The sequence below is a fragment of the Condylostylus longicornis genome, unplaced genomic scaffold (genome assembly GCF_029603195.1).
Source record: "Condylostylus longicornis isolate FDR11 unplaced genomic scaffold, ASM2960319v2 ptg000145l, whole genome shotgun sequence".
Classification (NCBI taxonomy): Eukaryota; Metazoa; Arthropoda; class Insecta; order Diptera; family Dolichopodidae; genus Condylostylus; species Condylostylus longicornis.
Genome location: NW_026578113.1, coordinates 816,759 through 830,731, shown reverse-complemented (window position 1 = coordinate 830,731; position 13,973 = coordinate 816,759). Strand labels below are relative to the sequence as shown.

The 13,973-nt window shown below is 21.8% G+C and overlaps 1 protein-coding gene across 8 annotated transcripts in view; it reads right to left on the bottom strand.

Moving 5' to 3' along the window:
- LOC129615699 (protein qui-1) overlaps nucleotides 1-13,564 on the bottom strand; it is a 186,074-nt gene extending 172,510 nt beyond the window's left edge. For all 8 annotated transcript variants that reach the window (XM_055531052.1, XM_055531053.1, XM_055531050.1 and 5 more), the window contains exons 1-2: nucleotides 13,451-13,564; nucleotides 10,904-11,561 (exon numbers count right to left, since the gene is read on the bottom strand). The gene's annotated coding sequence lies outside the window, so the exon portion shown is untranslated. The remainder of the gene's footprint in view (nucleotides 1-10,903; nucleotides 11,562-13,450) is intronic.
- Nucleotides 13,565-13,973: the final 409 nt, after the last annotated feature.

The window sequence follows — 13,973 nt, the reverse complement described above, 5'->3', positions numbered from 1 at the left end:
CGTCCATATTATAATAAGAAAATTTGTAGATCTTAATATAAGATGAAGGCTAAATTAAGTAGAAGTTGAAAAAAAAAAATAAATTTTTTTTTCTATGTAAGAAATTCTATAAATATAAAAATGTTCAACGGTGTAAAAATATATTCATCATTTTATAAGTGCGACGTAAGTGCGCACTTTTAAAGTGCTAATTTATTTAAATTAGCCTTAGAGGGTGATTTCTATTTTCTGTACAAACATATTTTTATATTATACATTTATATTACATATACATCTTCTTCGTAAATAAATATATTACTGACCGCATTAGTATACAATAAAGGAGGTTATATGATGGTACAAAATTTGAGGTGTCGAGTTTTCGGTGGGAACGCGCTTCTCCTTGGTAAGCAAACATAAATAAACTATTCTTATACGGACGTCGGTTTGGCGGTCTGTCGATTTGTTTGGTTCTCGATCTGTCGGTATATCGCTTTGTCGGTCTATCTCTCTTTCTGTCTGTCGGTCTACTTGGTTTTTCAGTCTGTGTGTGCAGATCCATAATTCAAGTTCGGCTGAACCGTCTTTGTTGAAATATTATGTGAGTTCATTTCAACTCAGGGATTGATTAACTTTGGCGATATGTCCTACTTCGGTAACTGGACGTTTTCGTAAGCATATTTTTCATTTTTACGCATATAAATAAAAGTGAACAATGAATTTTTTTAAAATATAACATTTTAATTCGGTACGTTTAAAACAATTAATCTATAGATTTTTTGGAAAGATCAGGGCTCGGATATCCAACTGGGGACCGATTTTACATTTTTTACCATATCTATGGAACGAATCGATGGAATTTCTTGAAATTTGATATTTGAGTTCTGATTGTTACCGAAACTAACTAGAGAACTAACTAATTTTTCAGGGAATTGGGGTGGGACAAAGTGAAGCTCTACTAAGTGTCAAATTTACATATTTCTACAGGAATGTTAACTAAATGCTTACTAGCGTGATTAAAATTCTAAAGAATTCCATAAACTTCTACAACACATTCACTAAACTATGCAACATAAAATGCGGTCGGTTATGTACTGACCACATCAAATTTTTTTTAAATAGCTATTCAAGTTTATCTAAATAAAAATTGTTATATTGGATAAAATGAAAACGGATAGAAGATTGAATATTGTTATATCAATAATATAAACACTGTGGGAATCTATGATTATTTTTTTTACGCATTGTACAAACTCATTCAAGTAAGTAGCTAAAAGACTAGAACAAAATTTATACATACACCTATATAATATAAATATTTTCCAGTAATATATAGGGTATCTAAATTTAGATCGTGAAGAAAAAAATTAATTTTTTAAATTGTTTTACAAATTTTATTTTCAAATTAAAGATTGTATTCATTTCTTAATTAAGTACTGAAAATTATAATTAGTTAATTAAAAAAATTAGCTAATAGAAAATAGTTTAATAAATCAATTGGTAATAATTTTTAAAAACTTGCAAGAAGATGTGAATTTTTAAATTTTGAATTTATTCTAAGCGTGAGAATATAGTGAGAATATTGATTAATAATGGTAATTAGAAAGAATAATTTACAACCTTTACATTATTGAAATTTCTGTGTTTTATTGTTATATTATTTAAGGCATTATAGTTATATGCAAGAGCAGCAAGATTTGCACAAGTTTTATTGCTCCAAAACATTTTATGATTCAATATTGTGATTTAATAAATGGGATTTGACAAAAGCTCTAAGAAAATAAAATTCTGTTGCAAAAATCTAAAACAGCAAAACATTACCATTTCTCAAATCTTAAATTTAGAATTTTAGTTGAATTTACAATTTATTCAATTACTCACAATATTTTAAATGTAGGCAATTTATTAAAGTACAGATTATTAATATTCTTATACCAAATCAGATCAATTCATTTGAAATATTGATTTTTGATATTAGTAAATAGGCTATCAGTCATCGTTTTTTCTACGCACTTATTGTTTTTAACACAAGTTCCAAAGAGAGTATGTGCTCTATTCATCTACATACATTTTAGTTTACTTGTATATGCCTACAAAATGATTGACATTTAATTATCTAAAGTGATAAGCCTTTTTAATAAAAATAAAAGAAAAAAATAGTCCTTTTTTATAGTAGTCAAAACTGCAAGTATAAAAACGTAAAATAATTTTATAAAATATTTACATTTAGGTATACTGTTATATTATTAAATGTAAGTGTATATGTATAATTATTTACATTCATGAATTTACTGTTATATAACAGAAAATAGTGTTTTTATAAAACCACTCAATCAGTTTTAAAATATGAAAACAATAACAAAAATATTTCCCCGTGGTTTTTCCAATGTGGTTTGCAACGATTTTACAAAAATCATATGAAGTAATAAATTTTCTGAACACATCTAAGTATATATAGTGAAAATTCGTGAAATTTTTATATAGAATTATAATATAAATTTGTCACCTGCTGTGAATACTAAATTCATAAATCATAAGTAACTCCAACCAATATTTACCTTTATGCAGATATTTATATTTGTAATAAAACAAAATATTTAAAAATTTTAACCACAAAGTGTAAATATTTGCAAAATACAAGTACATAAACCCTTTCAAATAGTAAAAATAAAAAATAAATAATAACTGCTATTTACAAGTCCTTTTGTAATACAAACAAACTTCTATTTTTCATACTGTATGCAATGTACAGAGCCGGGAGTTCGGTATAGCCCGTAGGAAATGCAGAAAATTTACGTTTAATTTATAACTGATTTTAAATATTTTTTCATAAGCTTTAATATTATATCCCATAAATTACGAATTTTATACATTTTAAGTGAAGTCAATACTATTGAAATCTGTATGAGTGGTGCCAATCATACAAATAGATTCACTCGACTATTGCAGGCGTTATACTCTCCTGTAGGGTGCTATAATAATAAATCCGGTTCTGAGAAATATATTTATTAATATATGATATATTTTATTTGAGATATATATATCTATAACAATAAACAATATACATCTAATATTTAATTAATAGCACACAAAAGTATTATAAATATGAATTTAAGTTCATTAAGTGATTACTTCAAAAAACTGATTTTTTACTTATACAAGGTAGTCAAAAAAATTAAAATGACGTAGGGAGGGGAGGGAAGACCCGGCGCATAAGGGCAGTTTTGACACATATCCATACCAGCTCGGTAGCTGTTGAAGCTGTCTTTTCATAGACTTTCATATCAGTAATGGATTAATGGTTAACTAACTCAGTTCGAGTAATAGTTGCTTAAACGTGATATTTTGGGGCAGAAAACTGAAAATTAGAAAAAAAAAAACTCAATTATCTTAAAAATTTATTCGGTTATTTTTCGATGTAGTACATTAACCCCTTTAACTTGATCATATATAATATTAATGTCACAAATTAGATTAAAATAAAAAAAATTCTTATAAAAGAAGAACTGTTTGTGATAATGTGTGTTGGATCAAATTATGACCCCGGTAGACAAATAGGGTTAAACAATTGTAAACAAATTTTTTTTAATCAATATTAATAACACGATATTATGGTTTTCTATATACATTAATATACAAATAAATATTTAACAAATTAAATCCTTCATTATTCATTTATAATATGTTTATTTATAAGCTAAATTACTTCAATAAAAAATAATAATAAAAATAAAAGTGATAGTAAAATATAAATGGGAATCAATAAAGAAAAAAAAAAAACAAATATTATTTTTATATAGAGAAAATGAAAATTAATTAATTAATAAAGAAAATTAAGAAAATCGCTGTATGATTTCGATTTCATTACTAATGTATGTGATTCAACATTAAGTACACATACGAGTATATATATATGATAATTTATTTTATATACTTGTGTTTTTATAGATAGCACTTTAACAATTCAATGATAATTAATATTGTACTCACATTTACTTACACAATAATTTGGAATAATAACGTATTTTGATGTTATGGTAACATTCTCAAATTCATGGAATTAAAATTATGTTTGATAAAGAGAAAGAATGAGAGTTAAACACTCTCATTCTTTCTCTTTATCTAATGAGTAATAATAAAGTAAATTTCAAAAAATAAAACAAATTTAATAATTATTGTCAAACAAATTTTGTTACATATTAGCCCCCTATATTGTGTTGTAATTTTGTTGATTGTCTTTAAAATTGCAAAAATTTTATTTATAATTCTAAAAGAGCAAAAACGTTTAGATTTAAATAAAACAAAAAAATTCATAATCATTTTGCGATCTACAAGAGAATTACTTCGAAAATTTGACATTTTTAATTTACTTCTCATTAAAATACCCAACCAGTTATAGGTACTCGTCTTAAAGAATTTAAATCTTTCTTATTTTCATAAAGGAATCGAAGTGCAATTAAAATGTTAATAGAAAAACCTTGAATGGTGTATAGTAAAAAATAGTAAGCCGTAGTACAATTATTAACATTCAGCAGTTTATTGGGCAAAGTTCTATTTGAGCAAAGAACAAAGGTTTGAAAATTGGAGCAAAAAAGAAAGAATAGGTTAGAAAGTGAACATTTTTTATTGGAGCTGTTTATTTCTTTCAAACTTTTGTATATTTTACAATTACGTTTTAGTTCTTAAAAGAAATAATATAAAATTAGTTTATTAGTTAAAATTGTTGAAATAGTTAATGAAATTAGAAAGCAGACAACAATTTATTTTAAATTAAAGAAGTTTGGCATTTGACACTAAAATCAAGTAATTGCCAATAATCATAATTAATAATATTGTAAATTTCTCATTATGTTAATTAATATATAATTGATTATTGAATTAATTTTTATAGTATAACAGTTTTGAAATAATATCATTAAAATTGAATGTGAAATTATAAACTGAAATAAACATAAGCTTCTCTCTCTATATACTTTTAACAATTTCAATTGGAATTAAAATTAATTTGTATAAACTGGTAACCTTAATTATACAAAAAAAAATGCTATACTTCGATTAATAACTTTCATTAATTATTTTCATTTGTTTGCGATTTTACTGTCGCGTTTTACTTAATTTATCATTAAAATTTGTTGAGGGAAGCATAAGCATTTTTTTTTTGTAAATATTTTTTTATTCTTCAGTTTTTGTCTATGTTTTTTATCGATTAGATAAGAATTAACGTATTTACACAATTATTGTAAAAAAATTTCAAGCATATTTATGAATTTTAATTAGAAAGGAGAGTTAATTTGTAGTGCCTCAATTTATTGCTGGTATACCAAAAATAAAGAACAAAAAAAAAAGTGGAATAAAAAATATTTTTTTATTTGATTAATGACTTCATATTTTATGAGTAAAATATTTCAAAAAATAATAGTTTAATTATGGTATATACAAAAATTTTGTTTATTATACTTGTAATTTGTATATATATATATATAGTTGTGTATATATGGATAATGGGTAAATAATTTTAATTAGAAGTTTGTAAACAAATTTTATTATTTATTGTACAAAATTTAGATATTGGTAAATGTCAAATGTAGTTAGTTTACTATATGATTTGTTTTCATTCAAATTTATGTAGATAGATTTAGAATGAAAAATAGATTCCAATTATAATATGTTCAATTTCAAATTAATAATAAAATTATGCGTTAATTTTCACGAATTTTAATGTTCGAAAATTAAATTTTGTAAATTTTTTTGCATTGTCTGTATATACGAGTATAGACATATGTACATATAACAGAGTTCAGTTCACGAGTGAACATTTTTTAAGTCATTTTATTTTATGCTCTGTTTGCATACACTGTTGTTGTTCGATTTAAAAGAAATCTTAATTTGAGCCCAATAAGCTATCTATAATCATATATGTATTAAAATTTACATTTTCTCTACCCGATTTTCGTCCACTTCTCTGCATCTATACTAACAAAGTATAACTTAAAATTTAACGTTTTTTTTTTGCCAAATTATTAAAATTTTGCTAAATTTTTGGACAATTGCTACGATTCCTCGAATATTTTGATTATTTCAATAATATCGTAAATGATTCTTTATAAAAATTATTTCTAAGAATTTATACCGATTTTGCATTTTTTTGTCTAAATTTTCGCTGTAGTTTGAAAAAGCGTAGCCAAACTATTATACAAATTAAAAATAATTACAGTGAAAACATTTTTTATTGCTGCAATAACAATGTAGAAGTAAAAATTTAAAAATTTCCTTTAAATGATTAAAGTTGAAGGCTTTTCTTAAAATATTAAATTTAATATTAATCAATGAAAAAGCTTAGAATATGAAAATCAAGATATTAATAATTAAAACATCAGTGAAGATGGATTTTTTCTTAAAACATTAATAAAATAAAATATTCCAAATATAAAAACTATAAATCTAGCTCTATTGTGGTCGCTAGAACCATAATTTGTGCATTGAGAACCAACAGAATCGTATTAATTATAGAATCACAATTATTTGTAATAAATTCACAATTATTTTATAGAATCATATTATTTGTAGGAGACCCAATTCCTTTTTTCAAAAATATTTTCGTATAAGAAAAAATTTCTAAGATAAGTGCCTGATAAAACAATTTTATTTGGCATTCTATAAGCAAAATAAAAATTTTTATCATAGAGGTAAAAAAAAAAATTAAATTACATAACCATTAAGAAATGGTGATAAAATCACACTGTTCTTTAATTATCTACATCAAAGGGAGATGCTAAATTTTTGGTCCTCTACTTTAAAATGTTTTAGAAAAATCTTTTAATACGCTCATTAAACATGATGGTCTCATATGGATTCACATACTGAGTTAATTTTCATATATTCAATCGTAATTTTTTAATATCGTTTTTGTTTTTCTTTTCTCCCGAAAATTCAAATAATTTTCTCATTAAGATTCAAAACATTTTTTAAGGACTGAAATTTTCACTTATATTTTGATTTTTATTTGCTTTGCTTTTTTTTTCTTTATTTTTCTTTTTTTCAAAGTAAGTGATAAAGTTTTTTAATTACATTTTTTTTTCTTAATAATTTTATTTTATTATGCATATACTTAAAATGGGCGGTGAAGTTAGAAAAATAATATTAAGATGGCAAGAAATGTGTGTGATTAAAAGAGAACGTGTGAGAAAAATAACCGTACACATGTGATCACTAAATACACAAAACTTTTTTTGACGCGAAATCGCAAAGCGAAAAGTAAATTAAACAAAAAATTTTAAGATTACGTAAATTGCATAAATATTTTGATAAAAAATTTAATAAATCACAGTAAGATTGTGTCAAAAGTACAAAAATGAGATTGTACGCAAAGATAATATATGAACCCCTAAAAGTATGCAACATTTTGTGAAAAAAAAAAATTTATTTCGGCTGTATTTAAAGTGTAATTTTATTTAAAACAGAGTTAAAATTTTTCTCAATTTCACTATCGCTTCAAATTTGTACGATTGGAGGTTTTGTAATTGAAGTAAATTGCCTCTGCGGGATATTAAATGTATTCAAAATTTTCTTCTTTAAATTTAGAAATATCCGTTTTAGCCATATTACATAATACAAAATCAATTTAAAATTATTGCGTTGGCAAAATTTTCTTATATTCAATTAAAATGATTTAAAATCAAAAATTCAATACCAATGATTCCAATTAAAATGAATCCCAAATTCACAAATTCAAATTGAAATAAAAAATCTTTCGATTTAGCTATTAAAATGTTCTAAAATCTAAAATATTTTCAACATTTATTTGAAATGTAATCAATACTTTGTAAACTTTTCAAAATAAATAATGGGGGTTTTGTTTTTTTTTTTTTGCTTTCGTATTATTTTTGCGTAATGATTACTTTTTTTTTTATACTTGAGATGATTGAAATATAAATAAAAGTTAAGAAGAATTTATTTACTAAAATAATGTTTTTCACATTATAATTTCAAAAACAATACACCTGGGGAATTTATATAGCAAGTACAGAAAGGAAAAATCAATAAAATTAAATTTGAGCAAATTTTTCTTCTACAAATTTTTCATTTTTTTTTTGTTGTTTTTGTCTTAATTTGTTTAAAAATATTTTTAAACTTCTATATACACATACATTATTGTTATAGCCTCCTGCTATATTTATAAAGTCGTTGGAATGCAATTTTTATAAAATTGAGAGCATCATTGTAAACTCTATAGTTTTTAATATTGTTATAGAATTTCAGTTAATGAAATAAATACCTGGGGTTCGTACGTCAAGTGAAAAGGTAAATTAATGTTTACTTAAATCTACGTCGTCGAATTTATAATTCGAAAATTTTAAAAGTAATGTATTCAATTTTGAATTAATTTACGGAATAAAATTGTTTGAATAAGCTTTGCTTTAAGTAAACTCTTGGAAAACTTGTTTTTGTGAAACCTAATAATTTTTATCAGAAATATTGTATACTAGATTCAAGACCAAGAATCTACCGTTTAAGTAAATAAAAAACAGACGATCATAAAAAGAAGGCTTTATTTCACAAAATTGAATATTAAGCTATTCCAAAATCCATGAATTTCAAGCATCTTACAGTGACGTAATGCCTGACAATAAAACATTTGAAAGTATTTATTCTTTTATTTGACATTAGTAATTTTTAGAACTTTAACGAATTAAACGATGTTCGGCGGTAAAAATTTTTGATTTGATTAGGTTTTTGTTGGAGGTGCGTAGAATTAAATTTCAGTAGTAGTTTTTCTGTCGTGAAGGTACTACAATTATTTTTTCTTAAGAGATTCACATGGTTTTTGATATAAAAGAGTTTTAGTCTAATTAATGCTAATTTGTTGCATTATAACAGTTATATAACGAAATTTTAATAAAATTGAGTAATTATTTTAGTTCTCTAACATTATTGTTAAATCAACAATTCAGACTGTTAATTTTAGTTTCCCACTTTGTGTATTTATTTAAAAATAAAATTTTGTTGCATTCATTTAATAATAATTTTTGATATATTAAATATTTTTCTTAAAATTATTCAACATGAAAATTTTTAATTGAAATATTTTATTCATAAATATTTTATTTGGGTTATGTAAATAACTCATATTTTATTATTAAAGGAAAATATTGTGAACATTTTTCATTTATATTAAAAGAAATATTAATAAAATACCTACTGAAAGGAAATTTTATTTTATTTGAAATTCTACATTTCCATTTCCCCACAATTTAATTATTATAATTAAAAAAATAACTCCTTTTTTTTTCTTTCTGACCAGGGGACTTACTATTCTTTGTACTTTTCTCCTTTTTTTATTTTTATTTTGATAATTTTTATACAAAAAATTAATTTAATTATATCCAACAATAATTATACCTACATATTATAAAAAAAAAGGAATTTTTGGGAAAAAAGAACAAAAAAAAAAACGCAAAGGAAAATGAAACCAAACTCTTTATCTCGTCAAAATTATAATTTAGGAAAAAAACGAGAGAAAATAAAGAAAAAAATCAAATAGCAACAAAAAAAAAGACAAAAAAAAAAAGGAAAAAGGTCGGAAAATGTGTAAACAAAAGAATTTTTCTTTTACCAAATATTGTTATTCTTGGACATGGTGATGGCGCACAATAAAAATTGGTAAAAATTAATAAGAATTTTACAATAAATTTTAGTAATTTTGGAATTTTAAATTTAGCAATTGTGTTAAAGGGTGAACATGTTGACTAAATTAAAATTCAAATGTATTTCTTTAAATTTAGTTTATTTAGATACAGTTGTGCTATTAAAATTTGTTATCTTTGGGTACGATTCAGTTAACTTGTCTAGCATTACTGTCTAGCATCTATGAAAATCGGAAATACGGGGCTTATTTTCTCATTAAAATTTATTCTAATGGAATTTAAATGCAATTTTTTAATATACTAGAATTTTATCAGATTAGGGTTCCAATTTGTGAATCGTTTAAATTATCATAATTATTAATTTATTTTTTTTTTTTAATTAAAAGTTAAAATTGAACAATTTTAAGTCTAGTGTTCAGAATCATATTTTATATAATATCATTTACATGTTTTTAAAAATGTCACAGATAACCTTTATGGCCTCGTCATCCATCAAATATTTTAAGAAATAATAAATGAAAACATTCATTATCAACTAAATCAGTGTTGTTCTTATTATTTTGTTTGGTTCTTAAATGGTCATGTTCCGGACTGTACAAAATATGATTATTTTTTTTTATTATTAATTCAAGATCTCAAATTCAAGATCAAGGATTAATTTATTAATTTAACTCCCTGTACATAATGTTCGTATGTATGTATATGAATAAATTTTATTTAGCATACATTAATGGTACATACATACACATATACATTATATTGACAATTTTTTTTTGTTATCTTTAATAAAATATAAATTTTAATATATGAATAACCTGCAATATAAAAAACAGAGCTAGGTAGGTACTTGTATAATATTTAATCATTTATATTATATATATATACATCTAATATGGATATTAAAGGCGAATAATAATAATAAGAAAAAAAAAGATAACAAGAGGAGAAAAAAAGTACAAGAAAAATTAAAAGGATCCAAAAAAAATTTTTTTTTTGATTAAAAAAGAAAATTTTTGTTTTTGTTATTTTTGGTTTTCTTTCATTTATATTTGTATTGTTCATATATTTCTTTTTGTATTTTGTATTGTGATTTCATTTTGTCATGAAAAACCTACAATATATAAAATATGCCTATAATTTTCAATGACACATGTACGTACACATATAAATTATAAATTTGTTAAAAAATTATAAAAATTTATTAAATAATTAAAAATTAAATATAATTTTTCTTTTTTAATATTTTAAAAATTCTTTTAATATTTTAATTTCTTACTTACTTTTTATTTCGGTTTCATCATTATTATTTTTTCATATTTTTGTGATCATTATTATTTTTTAAAAATTTTTCGTCTTGTTTTATTGAAATAATTTTCTTTGTTTTTTTAATTTTTTAATTAAATTATTTTAAATTTTAATATTTTGCAATTAGCAATTGATTTTTATTGATTTTCTTTGAATTTCCTTAGAGAAAATATAAATACATTAATTTTGCATACTTCTAGGTGCACTACATTTGTAAATAAATCAATTTTCACTGTATTTTTTTAACAATTGAGTTCACGTTTTCTTTTGCATCTAGAAAACAATAAATAAAAATCTTTTATCATTAATTTTGATATAAAAATTTTTAAGAATTTATTTTTCACTTGTATAATCTGAAATTTTTGCGTATTTAGGTACTTAACACATTTCTTTTTTTTTTTTGCGTTTGAATTTATAATTTAAATTTTCTTAAAATGTTCTACGATAGAACTTGAAATTCATATACACAATATGTATATTTTTAAATTATACACAATTTATTTATATTAAAATATCAGATTTTATAAAGTTAAATAATATTAATTGAATAATTGTACAACATTATAGATGCCCCACATGTTTTACTTATAGCATTGCAAGTCAGTGTTTTTAATATTTACTTTTGTTGCGCATCTGAAATTAATTTTAATAAAAATATGAAGAAGATAATAAAAATTGTATAAAAATATTTTATTATTATAAATAGTTATTTTATTATACGAATAACAGTGTAATTTGAATTTTGAATAAATTTTAAAAATAAGAAATTTTACTTAAAACATGTTTAAAAATAATTAATTATAATTGAAAAGTTTTTGAGTCATATATTACGTAGTTGATGATCTTGTGAGAGCTGTGAAATTTCTTAAGATAAACTAAGTAAAAAATTTAATGCACTATAATAAAAGCTAAAATAATAAAGTGTAATTAACGTTGAAAATGAAGTAAATGCCTGAAATATTTAATTTATAATAATATGAAAAATAAAATCACGCAAAAAATTCTGAGACATTTATTCAAATATATGTTTAGTGAATTTGCTTTTAAAAAATTAGAACATGAATGACATAAGTAATAACAATAAACCCTTTTTTGTTTCTTGGCTACAAAACTATAAAAACTGCTTTCAAGGTTATTCAAATATAATTTTAAGATTTTGTTTAAAAAAAATTGTGCATTTTAAAATTTTAAAGGATTCTTAAAATTTATTAATGATAAAATAACAAAAAAACATAATTTTGTTTCCCGATTGTTCTTTGTATGGAAATTCAATCAGAACAATTGCAAAATGCTGAGAAATTAGAAGTAAATTGTTCGTAGGCGTTTTATATATGAAAATATAATTACATATTTTCTTATTATTAATTTCATTCCATAATAAAATTTTGGGCTTACGATTGGGTACTTCAAACAATAATTGATCGAATACTTATAATATAATTTTAATAATTTTCCTTTATTATTCAAAATTAAACTATGCTCGGATATTTTAAATTATATTGCTTTGTGCAAAAAAACATCTGTTCAAAATATGTTGGTTTTTTATACTTGAAATATGGAAAAAAGAAAGGAAGACATTTAGAATATTTTAATCTTTAACAAATTTTCATCTAGGCAGTAATCACAGTTTTCTGAGGATTTCTGAATGAGGAAATTAAAGAATATTATGTTTAGTAAAATCAAAATAAATTTTTCTTTTGTAATTTTTCTAAACCATTAACAGCAATGTTAATAAATTTCGAAAAAATTGCGAAATAATTTTCATTTCTATGTGAAAATATTGAAAATTATATTATTGTTTTTGGATTCATCAACTAAATTTTTTTAATATCTATAATAATTTTGTTATTATAATTTATTTTTATTTATAATTTATTTTCATTTTCAGGTTTTATTTTAAATTAATCTTAATAAAATAATGTCCTTTAATTTTATTCATATAATGCAAATGTATAGAAAGAAATTAATAAAAGCAGTAACACTAACAAAATGTTCTTAAATAATAGGAAATTAATAAATTTTATTAAAAAATTTAAAATAATTTTGTATATTCAATTGGACGAGTATTCATTTAATGATATTTTTATATTTCTATATTAAAAATTTATTCAAATTTAAAAATTTGGTTTATTAATATTAAATAAAATTATATTTAATTTATAATTAAATTTTTCAAAATATATTTCTTGTAATTTTTGTATTCCAATTATTTAAATACATTTTAAATTTTTTTTGTATTTTTGAAAAAGGATAAAATTTATACTATAATATTGTTTAATTGTTTGAATATAAATAGAGGGAAAAATTAAATTATGCTCTAAAAATGTTAAATTTGTTGCAAAAATTATTATTTATTTAAAACATTATTTATTCTATATAAAAATATCAGAGTATAGGTACATAATCCCTGTTTTGTATTTAATTTATTTATTCAATAATTTTTTTCTCTTTCACAATTTATTAAAATTTTAATATGAATATTGTTAAATTAATTATACTAGTATAATATTTAAAATACACACATTATTAATTCAACTACTTATAATATTGTCAAAAAGGATATTTGTGTAAGCTGGGCATTTTCATTATTTAAAATTTTATTCATTTATTTATTTATTTTTCTTGTGCTAAAAACATCACTACAAATTATTATTATTTTTTACAAACCAATATTTAATAGTAAAAAAAATTTTTGCCTCTGCTTGAATAAATACGTTTATATTATATTATGACAATATATTATATTATGTATGTACATGTGTATAAAATATTTTAGTTAAATTATTAAAAGTTTCAATGTAAATTGCGATTATGTTGTTTTTTGTCTCCTATTTTATATACAATAACTTATTGTGCCAAATGTAAAAAAAAAATAATATGAAAACAAATGAAAAATAATTTTATATTCACATGTAAAAAATACACACAATATGTAAATACAATTGTATATTTTTATATCCTAGAAAAGGATAAGAAACAAAATTTGAAAAAAAAAAAAAACAATTTTTTTTTTCTATGTATTCAATTTATTTTTCTTTTACACTT